The sequence below is a fragment of the Ranitomeya variabilis genome, chromosome 3 (genome assembly GCF_051348905.1).
Source record: "Ranitomeya variabilis isolate aRanVar5 chromosome 3, aRanVar5.hap1, whole genome shotgun sequence".
Taxonomy (NCBI): Eukaryota; Metazoa; Chordata; class Amphibia; order Anura; family Dendrobatidae; genus Ranitomeya; species Ranitomeya variabilis.
The window spans coordinates 759,188,499-759,199,029 of NC_135234.1; the positions used below are offsets into that span (position 1 = coordinate 759,188,499).

Here is a 10,531-nt window from a genome sequence, read left to right on the forward strand (position 1 = left end):
ACTAGGCATATGTACTATCTGTAGTATGTGTAGTGTAACAATAGTGTATTCAGTGTATGTAATGTGTGTAGTATATGTATAGTGTATGAAGTGTGTGTAATGTGTATATGTACTAGGCATATGTACTATCTGTAGTATGTGTAGTGTAACAATAGTGTATTCAGTGTATGTAATGTGTGTAGTATATGTATAGTGTATGAAGTGTGTGTAATGTGTATATGTACTAGGCATATGTACTATCTGTAGTATGTGTAGTGTAACAATAGTGTATTCAGTGTATGTAATGTGTGTAGTATATGTATAGTGTATGAACTGTGTGTAATGTGTATATGTACTATCTGTAGTATGTGTAGTGTAACAATAGTGTATTCAGTGTATGTAATGTGTGTAGTATATGTATAGTGTATGAACTGTGTGTAATGTGTATATGTACTATCTGTAGTATGTGTAGTGTAACAATAGTGTATTAAGTGTATGTAATGTGTGTAGTATATGTATAGTGTATGAAGTGTGTGTAATGTGTATATGTACTAGGCATATGTACTATCTGTAGTATGTGTAGTGTAACAATAGTGTATTCAGTGTATGTAATGTATGTAGTGTGTAGTATATATTAATATTGTGCAGGTAGTGTGTGTAATATATATATAATGTATATGTACTATCTGTATTGGGAGTAGTATATGTATAGTGTGTAATGTTTGTAGTGTGTATATTATAATCAGTGTGTATAGTGTATGAAGTCTGTGTAATGTGTATATGTACTATCTGTAGTATGTGTAGTGTAACAATAGTGTATTCAGTGTATGTAATGTATGTAGTGTGTGCAGTATATGTATAGTGTATGAATTGTGTGTAATGTGTATATGTACTATATGTCGTATGTGTAGTGTAACAATAGTGTATTCAGTGTATGTAATGTATGTAGTGTGTATAGTATATGTATAGTGTGTGTAATGTGTATATGTACTAGGCATATGTACTATCTGTAGTATGTGTAGTGTAACAATAGTGTATTCAGTGTGTGTAATGTATGTAGTGTGTGTAGTATACAGTATGTATAGTGTATGAAGTGTGTGTAATGTGTATATGTACTATCTGTAGTATGTGTAGTGAAACTTTAGTGTACTCAGTGTATGTTATGTATGTAGTATATATTTAAATTGTGTATGTAGTGTGAGTGTAATGCATGTATAGTGTATATGTACTCTCTAGTGGATTTATTATAAGTATCATAAAATTATAGTATTATAAAATCCCTATGTATTATAATTGCCAGACCTGAAATAACGAGCACTTTTCACCTATTGTGTCCCCCCATTTCCTTGTAGATTGTAAGCTTGCGAGCAGGGACCTCACTCCTAATGTCACTGTTTACATTGTCTTAACTTGTATTAAATTTGTCTGTATATGTCCCCGCTTAATTGTAAAGTGCTGCGGAATATGCTGGCGCTATATAAATAAAGATTATTATTATTATTATTATTATTATTAAGTATAGTGTGTTCAGTGTGTAATGCATGTAGTGTGTGTAGTGTAATCAGTGTGTATGTATTGTGTGTGGAATAAATGTACAGTGTATATTTACTACTGGAAGAGTATGTAGTTTCAATATAGCGTATTTAGTGTGCGTAGTATATGTATAGTGAATGGAGTGTAGTGTGTGTAATGTATGTATAGTGTACATGTACTATCTGTACTGTGTGTAGTGTATGTAGAGTGTATGTAATACACGTAGTGGTAGTGTGTGTGTAATATATGTATGGTGTATTTGTACTATCTGATTTAAAAAGAGAAAACACAGTACACTCCCTGACAGAAGTTATGTCGCTTATCCATGTTATGTAAATAAAAGCTTATAACCTGAGGTTAAATTCAACCTTTGGTTGTATAAATTATTCTTTTGAAAGCTGAAACCCTCTGAAATGTGGTTTAGGTTAAGAAAATAAATTGGCATCAATGCAGAAATATTGATCAGTTAATGGACACAGAATGGTCAGATTTTGGCAAGACAAAAGTTTTGTAGCCTACTCATATAATGCACCCAATTCTAGTTTACATCCTCACCTGTGCTCAGTAAATGATCGGTTAATTAGTGTGTGTGTATAAAAAGAAACCCAGCACCCCAGACCTTCACTTGAACTGCAACTTGAGTTCTGACAACATACCAAAAATCCACCCTGCGACCAAAGCCTGGATTATCAAGAGGCTGAAGAAAAGATCCACTGCAGAGGAGGCTGGCACCTTTAATGTGTCTCAGCGTCAAGTACAAAGAATTAAAAAAAGATTTGAAGAGACTGGAGATGTGTTTGACAAGCCCCGGTCCGGCAGACCCCGCAAGACAACTGCTCAGGAGGAACGTTTGTTGGTTAGAAAATCCAAAGCAAGCCCCTCTTCCACTGCAGCATCGCTCCAACAGGCCTGGTCACCTCAAGTCCCGGTGTCAACTAGAACAGTTTGTAGGATTCTGTCTCGAAATGGCCTCCATGGTCGAATCAGTGCCCAGAAGCCAGCACTAAACAAAAGGCAAATAAAAAACGTGTGGCATTTACAAAGTCCCACAGCCTGCTAAACAGATGGACGCTGGAAAAGTGGCAGAAGGTGGATTTCTCTGATGAATCTTCAGTAGAATTACACCACAGCCACCGCAAATACTGCAGGAGACCTACTAAAGTCCGTATGGCTCCAAAATACACCCAGAAAACAGTTACATTTGGTGGTGGAAAGATCACGGTCTGGTGTTACATTCAGTATGGGGGTGTGCGAAACATTTGCAAGGTGGAAGGCAATATCAATAGCCTAAAATATCAAGAAGTATTAGCTACCTCTTATATTCCAAAACATAAAAGGGGTCAAATTCTGCAGCAGGATGGTGCTCCATCTCATACATCCATCTCTACAACAAAGTTCCTCCAGGCAAAAAAGATCAAGGTGCTCAAGGACTGGCCAGCCCAGTCACCAGACATCAACATCACTGAGCATGTTTGGGGTAGGATGAAAGAGGAAGCTTGGAAGACAAAACCAAAGAATCTAGATGACCTCTGGGAGGCATGTAAGACTGCATTCTATGCTATTCCTGATGACTTCATTAATAAATTGTATGAATCATTGTTGATCCGCATGGATGCAGTCCTTCAAGCTCATGGAAGTCACAGAAAATAATAAATATGACTCTAACAGCACCACAACTTCATTCACCAATGTTATGCAACATATATTTGTATTTTAAGTTAATTATTTGTTTGAATATCACATTACTTTCTGTGGCCGACAAAACTTTTGTCTTGCCAAAATCTGACCATTCTGTGTCCATTAACTGATCAATATTTCTGCATTGATGACAATTTATTTTCTAAACCTAAACCACATTTCAGAGGGTTTCAGCTTTCAAAAGAATAATTTATACAACCAATGGATGAATTTAACGTCAGGTTATAAGGTTTTATTTACATAACATGGATAAGGGACATAACTTCTGTCAGGGAGTGTAGTTTGACAATAAATGGCTTCACACAACCACGAACCATGAGTGGAGAAAAAGTTTTGGTGTTATTATTCATATTCTCTGAAAAGAAGCCAAGAAAGCAAAAATTCTGCCGGGGTATGTAAACTTTTTAGCACAACTGTATGTGCTATCGGTACTGTGTGCGGAGTGTATGTAATACATGTAGTGTGTGTAATGTATGTATAGTGTATTTAGCCACAGCGGTTCTGTTACTAAATAGGGGTCTGGGATTTGTCCGTTAAATATTGGATTGCCGAGATATAAACACTTAATATCCACCATGACACACGAGGTCCTGGCGCTTACACTGCTATTTTTTTTCTTTATCTTACCCTTGGGCTCACTGAGGCACTAGGACCCAGGGGAGGCTGCAGCCTCTGCATCCACATAGCCCAGGCCCTGATTCCATAGAGCTACATACGTATTATTGAGGTATAAGGCAGCACGTGCCTCCATACAGGAGCGGCACACAGGGACAAACTGGTAGAGTCAGGGTATGTTTCCACGTTCAGGATTGCATCAGGATTTTCCATCAGTATTTGTAGCCAAAACCAGGAGTGGGTGATAAATGCAGAAGTGGTGACAAGTTTCTATTATACTTTAACTCTGATTGTTCCACTCCTGGTTTTGGCTACAAATACTGATGTAAAATACTGACCAAATCCTGATGCAATCCTGAACGTGGACACATACCCGTACAGTCCAATTATCTGAGCCACGCAACTGTGTGATTTGTCCCCTGGAAGTAATGACAGCAAGCAGAAGAGATCTTGAAAACTGCATGAAAACGATACCGAAAATATTTTGTGGAAAATGCTTTAATTTTTGTATGTTTTAATTGTTAAACCCGGAATATACTTATTAAATGGATGCAACATAAAATAATGGAAGGATCACACAAGTTCCCCCTGCAATATTAGCTTCACACTGGGATAGGAATTAATTTTCACTTGAAAGAGGGCGGGGGGGGGGGGGGGGGGGCACTTATACTAATGCACATATGTACCAGAATAGAAATAGAGAAAGGAATAGAGAAAAAGAGACAGAGAAAGGGGAAGAAAGAGAAGCAGGGAGACAGAAAAAAGGAGGAGAAAATAAGAGAGCAGAAGGAAGAGAGAGGAAGGGACAGAGAGGAGGAGAGGAGGAAAAGAGAGGAAGAGCGAGGGAGAAAGAGAGGAAGGAAGAGCGAGGAAGGAAAAGAGGAAGGAAAAGAGAGGGAGGAAGCGTGGGAGGAAGAGACAGGGAGGAAGAGAGGGAGAAAGAGAGAGTGAGGAAGAGAGCGGGAGGAAGAGAGCGGGAGGAAGAGAGCGGGAGGAAGAGAGAGGGAGGAAGAGAGAGGGAGGAAGAGAGAGGGAGGAAGAGAGGGAGAAAGAGAGAGTGAGGAAGAGAGGGAGGAAGAGAGCGGGAGGAAGAGAGAGGGAGGAAGAGAGAGGGAGGAAGAGAGAGGGAGGAAGAGAGAGGGAGGAAGAGAGAGGGAGAGATAGGAAGGAAAAGAGAGGAAGGAAGAGAGAAAGAGAGAGGGAGGAAGATAGAAAGGGGAAGAGATAGGGAGGAAGAGACAGTGAGGAAGAGCGCGGGAGGAAGAGAAAAAGAGAGAGAGAGGAAGAGCGCAGGAGGAAGAGCGCAGGAGGAAGTGAGAGGGAGGAAGAGAGAGGGAGGAAGAGAGAGGGAGAGATAGGAAGGAAAAGAGGACGGAAGGAAGAGAGAGGAAGGAAGAGAGAAAGAGAGAGGGAGGAAGATAGAAAGGGGAAGAGATAGGGAGGAAGAGAGAGTGAGGAAATGAGTGGGAGGAAGAGAGATGGAGGAAGAGAGAGGGAGGAAGAGAGGGAGGAAAAAAGAGGGAGGAAGAGCAAGGAAGGGAGAGGAAGAAAGAGGAAGGAAGAGAGAGGGAGGAAGAGAGGGGGAGGAAGAGAGAGAAAGTGAGAGGAGCAAGAGAGAGGGAGGGAGAGAGGAAGAGAGAAGAAGGGAGACAGAACACGGAGGAGAAAATAAGCAAGAGAGCAGAAGGAAGAGAGAGGGAGGAAGAGAGGGAGGAAGAGTGAGGAAGAGAGTGAGGAAGAGAGTGAGGAAGAGAGTGAGGAAGAGACAGGGGGAAGAGAGAGAGAGGAAGAGATAGAGAAGAAGGGAGACAGAACAAGGAGCAGAAAATAAGCAAGAGAGCAAAGAGAGGGAGGAAGAGAGAAAGAGGGAGGAAGAGAGAGGGAAGAAGGGACAGGGGAGAGAGGGAGGAAGAGAGAGTGAGGAAGCGATTGGGAGGAAGAGAGAGGGAGGAAGAGAGAGTACGTGAAAGGGAGGAAAAGAACGGAAGGAAGAGAGAGGAAGGAAGAGAAGGAGGAAGATAGGGGGAAGAAAGAGAGAGGAAGAAAGAGGAAGGAAGAGAGAGAGGAAGAGTGAGAAAGAAAGAGAGAGGGAGGAAGAGAGAGGAAGGAAGAGATGGGATGGAAGTAAGAAAATTCAATTCTGCATGAAAATGAAAAAAATTGAAATCCAAAAATGAAACAATCCACAATTAATAAAGGAAGAAAAATTCCAAAATGAAAAAACTAGAGAAAACTAAAAGAAAATGTACAAATGACAAATCAAACAATAAATAATATGCAAAAATGACAAGAAAATTATGCATAAATGTAAAAAAATAGATGCAAAAATAAAACAAAAAAAATAAAAAATATGAATACAGAATAAAAGAGAAACTAAAGTTGAAAAATTACAAAACTATAAAGGGCAACAATTACAAGACGAAAAAAAATCAAAATGAAATATATAGAAAGAAAGAAAAAGTAAAGTAAAACTTTGTGTGTCCTGTTTGTGTCCCGTTTGGGTATTGTGCTGTGTTATCCTCCCCTCTCGGTGTTTACCAGGGGGACGTGCGGCAGCTACAATGGACCCGTTCCAGAATAGTCTGTGTCACATTCCGGCCGTAATAATAAACAAGACAAACACCCAACCTCGCCATCTATATTCTGCATGCAGATGTAGCAGAGCTGAACGTGTCATTGCATTTTTGGCACATTTTTCCGAGGCACAACGTGTAATTTTGCCATTTACCTGAGTGGACGTTTTTTGGGGGGCACGTGACGTTGAATTCTACCTGCACCATGCGCCTCTATGTCGCATTTACTGCCGCTACCTCTAAGAAAAATTATTAAAATGCGCGGAGACGGCGAATAAACCCAGGATGTTCCCATCCCCTGTGCACTGAAAATCTACAATAATTGCATTGGTTTGTCTGCAATCCTATGTACAACCACTGATAACACATTGCAATATGGCCTAGAGTTGGACCAAATGACAAATTCAGCTCTGCTACATCTCGGCATAGAAAATTTGTCCAAAATGCTCACTAATCAAACAAATCCAGAGACGTAAAAATATCGCGGGTTAATAAAACCTGGTCTCGAAGCTGCACTTGCATTGTGCGAGGTGACATAAGATGTAGCAGAGCTGATTTTGTCATTTCTCAGTTTTGTCACTTCCAATGCAATAAAAGGAAAAATGACAGATGACATACTCAGCGCTGCTACATCTACCCAGAGGAACTAACTCACAGATATAGTAACAGGAGGCAAATGAAGGACTTTGCAACATCATAGAGGAACTACAACCCCCAGCGGAAAAGTCTTGAGCAGGATTCCAATTCCTCTTTATTCTAAAAGGTTACAGATGTAGCAGAGCTGAATTTGTCATTACATTATTTCATCTATAAAGCAGTTAAGATGTTGCAGCTGAAGTCCTATGTAAAATCCCTGACAAGTGGAGAGTTGTGCCAAATGACAAACTCAGATAGCCTACAACCCAAAGGGCATAATCGAAGCGATTGGAAAAATGGCTTGTGGAACTACAACCCCCAGCAAGGACGGCAGGTTTTCTTTTGTTTTTTTCAATTTCCCAGCAGCTTACAATTAATGATGTAGCAGAGCTGGAATTGTTATATCAGAAGTCAAAGAGTTAAGATAATGCAGTAGGTTTTACCTGCAGTCCTATGTAAAAGCACAGATGATAAATGACAAACTCGGCTCTGCTACATCCGCGAGGTTACGTATATGAGCGACTGACATCTGGGATGCTCCTCGCCGCTGGAATATGTGATAATGATGGAGAGGAGATGAGCGAGCAGGGATGGATGCTGATGCTGGGAGGGACGCTGCGTCTCATCTATCTGCAGGACGGTGCCCAAACTTCCCTGTGTCCACACCCACTGCTACACTGTGCCACACACGCACGACACGGACACATTCTCCCCACACGACTCAATAGGGTCACTGGCCAAAAAAATCATACATTTATCTGGATCTGGAAAAGCTGGGTGACAGCCAATATATCTGTCAAGACAGGGGCTGTGACAACTTTTCCAGAATACTGAATGGCAAACCAATCGGGATAAACAGTGAAAGAAAGATTCAAAACTTCTGTCCCGCTGTATGACAGGATATTCAGTATTCTAGGAAAGCTGGGTGACTGCTAATATGGCTGCCAAGACATGAGCTATGACACCTTTTCCAGCTTCCTGAAGAGCAAGCCAGCCGAGTTAGACAATAAAAGGTCCCGTTTTTTGCACGCCTGTATATCTGGGAGGATATGCCATTCAGGATTCTAGGAATGCTGGGTGCTGACCGCTACGGCTGGCATTACAGGGGTTTTGATAACTTTTCTGAGATTTCTCAAAAGTAACCTAGCCAAGTTAGACCATGAAAGGTCCTAGTTTTTGCACGCTTATATATCTGAGCAGATATGACATTCAGGATTCTAGTAAAGCTGAGTGATAAACAATATGGCTAGTAAAACAAGGATTGTGAATGTGATGACTTTAACAGATTTCTGTAAGGCTACGTTCACATTTGCGGCCAGCGCCGCAGCGTCGGGCGCCGCAGCGGCGCCGCATGCGTCATGCGCCCCTATATTTAACATGGGGGCGCATGGACATGCGGCGCACTTGCGTTTTGCGCCGCATGCGTCGCTGCGGCGCCCGCGTCGGGGCGCAGAGGACGCAGCAAGTTGCATTTTTGCTGCGTCCAAATTCAATGTAAAAAACGACGCATGCGGCGCAAAACGCAGCGTTGTGCATGCGTTTTGCTGCGTTTTTGTTTGCGTTGTGCGCTGCGGCGCCGACGCTGCGGCGCACAACGCAAATGTGAACGTAGCCTAAGGTAACCCTCACAATTTAGGCAATAAAAGATCTCGGCTTTTGCACGCCTGTATAATTGAGCGTGTTTACCATTCAGGATTCTAGGAAAGCTGGGTGATAACCCAATATGTCTGCCATAACAGGGGTTGTGAAAAATTTTCAGATTCCTGAATGGTAACCCAGCTGAGCCAAGGGTCTCTGCTCCATATGGCTGTATAAGTGGGCGGCAGACAACGTTTAGGATTCTAGCAAAGCTGGGTGACAAGCAATATGCAAACATTTTGACTCAGCTTTTCCACCAACCTGAATGACAGCATGGTCTACTTATGAAATAATAGGTCTCTACCTATATATGGCTGTATAACTAGGCAAATGTAACATTCAGGATTTTAGGAAAGCTGGGTGATTGCAAATATGTCTGCCGTGACAGGGTTTGTGATAACTTTTACAGATTCCTAAAAGGTAAACTAGGCAACTTAAGCAGAAAAAGGTCTGGACTTTTTTTTTACCTGTACAACTGGGCAGGTTTACTCAACTCAACTTTCCCAGAATTCTGAATGTTAAAGCAGCCAAGTTCTACAGAAAGAGGTCCATCCTTTCCTGCAGGGCTGTATAACTGGGTGGCTGTATGATACAGGATACTAGGAAAGCTGGGTGCCCAGAAATATGGCTGCCGTGACACGGATTGTGACTCAGCTTTGCCAAAATACTGAATGGCAAACCAGTCTGGATAGGAAGCAATGGATTCAGTCTCTGTATGTGGTGGTGGTATAACTGGGCAGGAACCGTTCAGGATTCAAAGGAAATCCTAAGAGAAAATTAATATTCAGGATTCCAGAAAAGCTGGGTGATTACCAGTATGGCTAACATGACAGGGGTGTTAACTCAGCTTTCCCAAAATCCTTAATATAAACAATGTAGATCCTGACTTTCGCACGACTGTAACTATGCAGCTTCATCATTCAGGGTCATAGGAAAGCTGGGTGATAATCTGTGTGATGGTCGCCCTCTTGGAAAGCATACCTGACTTTCTACAGCTTTTCTCCATGACTGGGCTAGATCAAACTGACTGCCAGGTATAAAGACAGTTGGAAATGTCCGTGAGGCAGTTTAGTTCAGGTGGACTACATGTCCTATCATGCTCTAGGCCGTTCATATACTGAGCATGTGCAGACTATGGTAAGGGAATCATGCATTATAGCAGTGGCCTCCGGTCACCCAGCTTTCTGTGACTCACAGACTATAGAAAAGCTGGGTGATAAACTCCGAGGAGGCCACAAATTGGTTGTAATATAGAAAGTAAAGAAAACAATAGGAGTCAGAAGAAATGGATCAATAACCGACATCTGTACATATCAATAAACTCCACCGCCACATACTGCAAGAGGACGTCCATGAAGGTCACTCTCTACCAGGAACCGTCCAATCATCTCACCAGGAGGAAGAACATTAATTATTACTGCTCCCGGAAACCTCAGTAATGGCTGACACTAGGCCCCAGTGTACAGACCGCCACCACTGCAGAAGATGAGGACAAACTAAGAGACACTGCCATAGAGGGCTGTATTATAGTAGTTATATTCTTGTACATAGGGGCAGTATTATAGTAGTTATATTCTTGTATATAGGAGCAGTATTATAGTAGTTATATTCTTGTACATGGGGCAGTGTTATAGTAGTTATATTCTTGTACATGGGGCAGTGTTATAGTAGTTATATTCTTGTACATAGGGGCAGTATTATAGTAGTTATATTCTTGTATATAGGGAGCAGTATTATAGTAGCTATATTCTTGTACATAGGGGCAGTATTATAGTAGTTATATTCTTGTACATAGGGGCAGTATTATAGTAGTTATATTCTTGTACATAGGGGCAGTATTATAGTAGTTATATTCTTGT

General features: G+C 41.3%; 1 protein-coding gene across 4 annotated transcripts in view; it reads right to left on the reverse strand.

Annotated features, from left to right (window-relative positions):
• The window catches only part of USP35 (ubiquitin specific peptidase 35), a 33,756-nt gene extending 24,015 nt beyond the window's left edge, over positions 1–9,741 (reverse strand). For all 4 annotated transcript variants that reach the window (XM_077298674.1, XM_077298673.1, XM_077298672.1 and 1 more), the window contains exon 1: positions 9,654–9,741. The gene's annotated coding sequence lies outside the window, so the exon portion shown is untranslated. The remainder of the gene's footprint in view (positions 1–9,653) is intronic.
• Between the last annotated feature and the right edge of the window lie 790 nt (positions 9,742–10,531).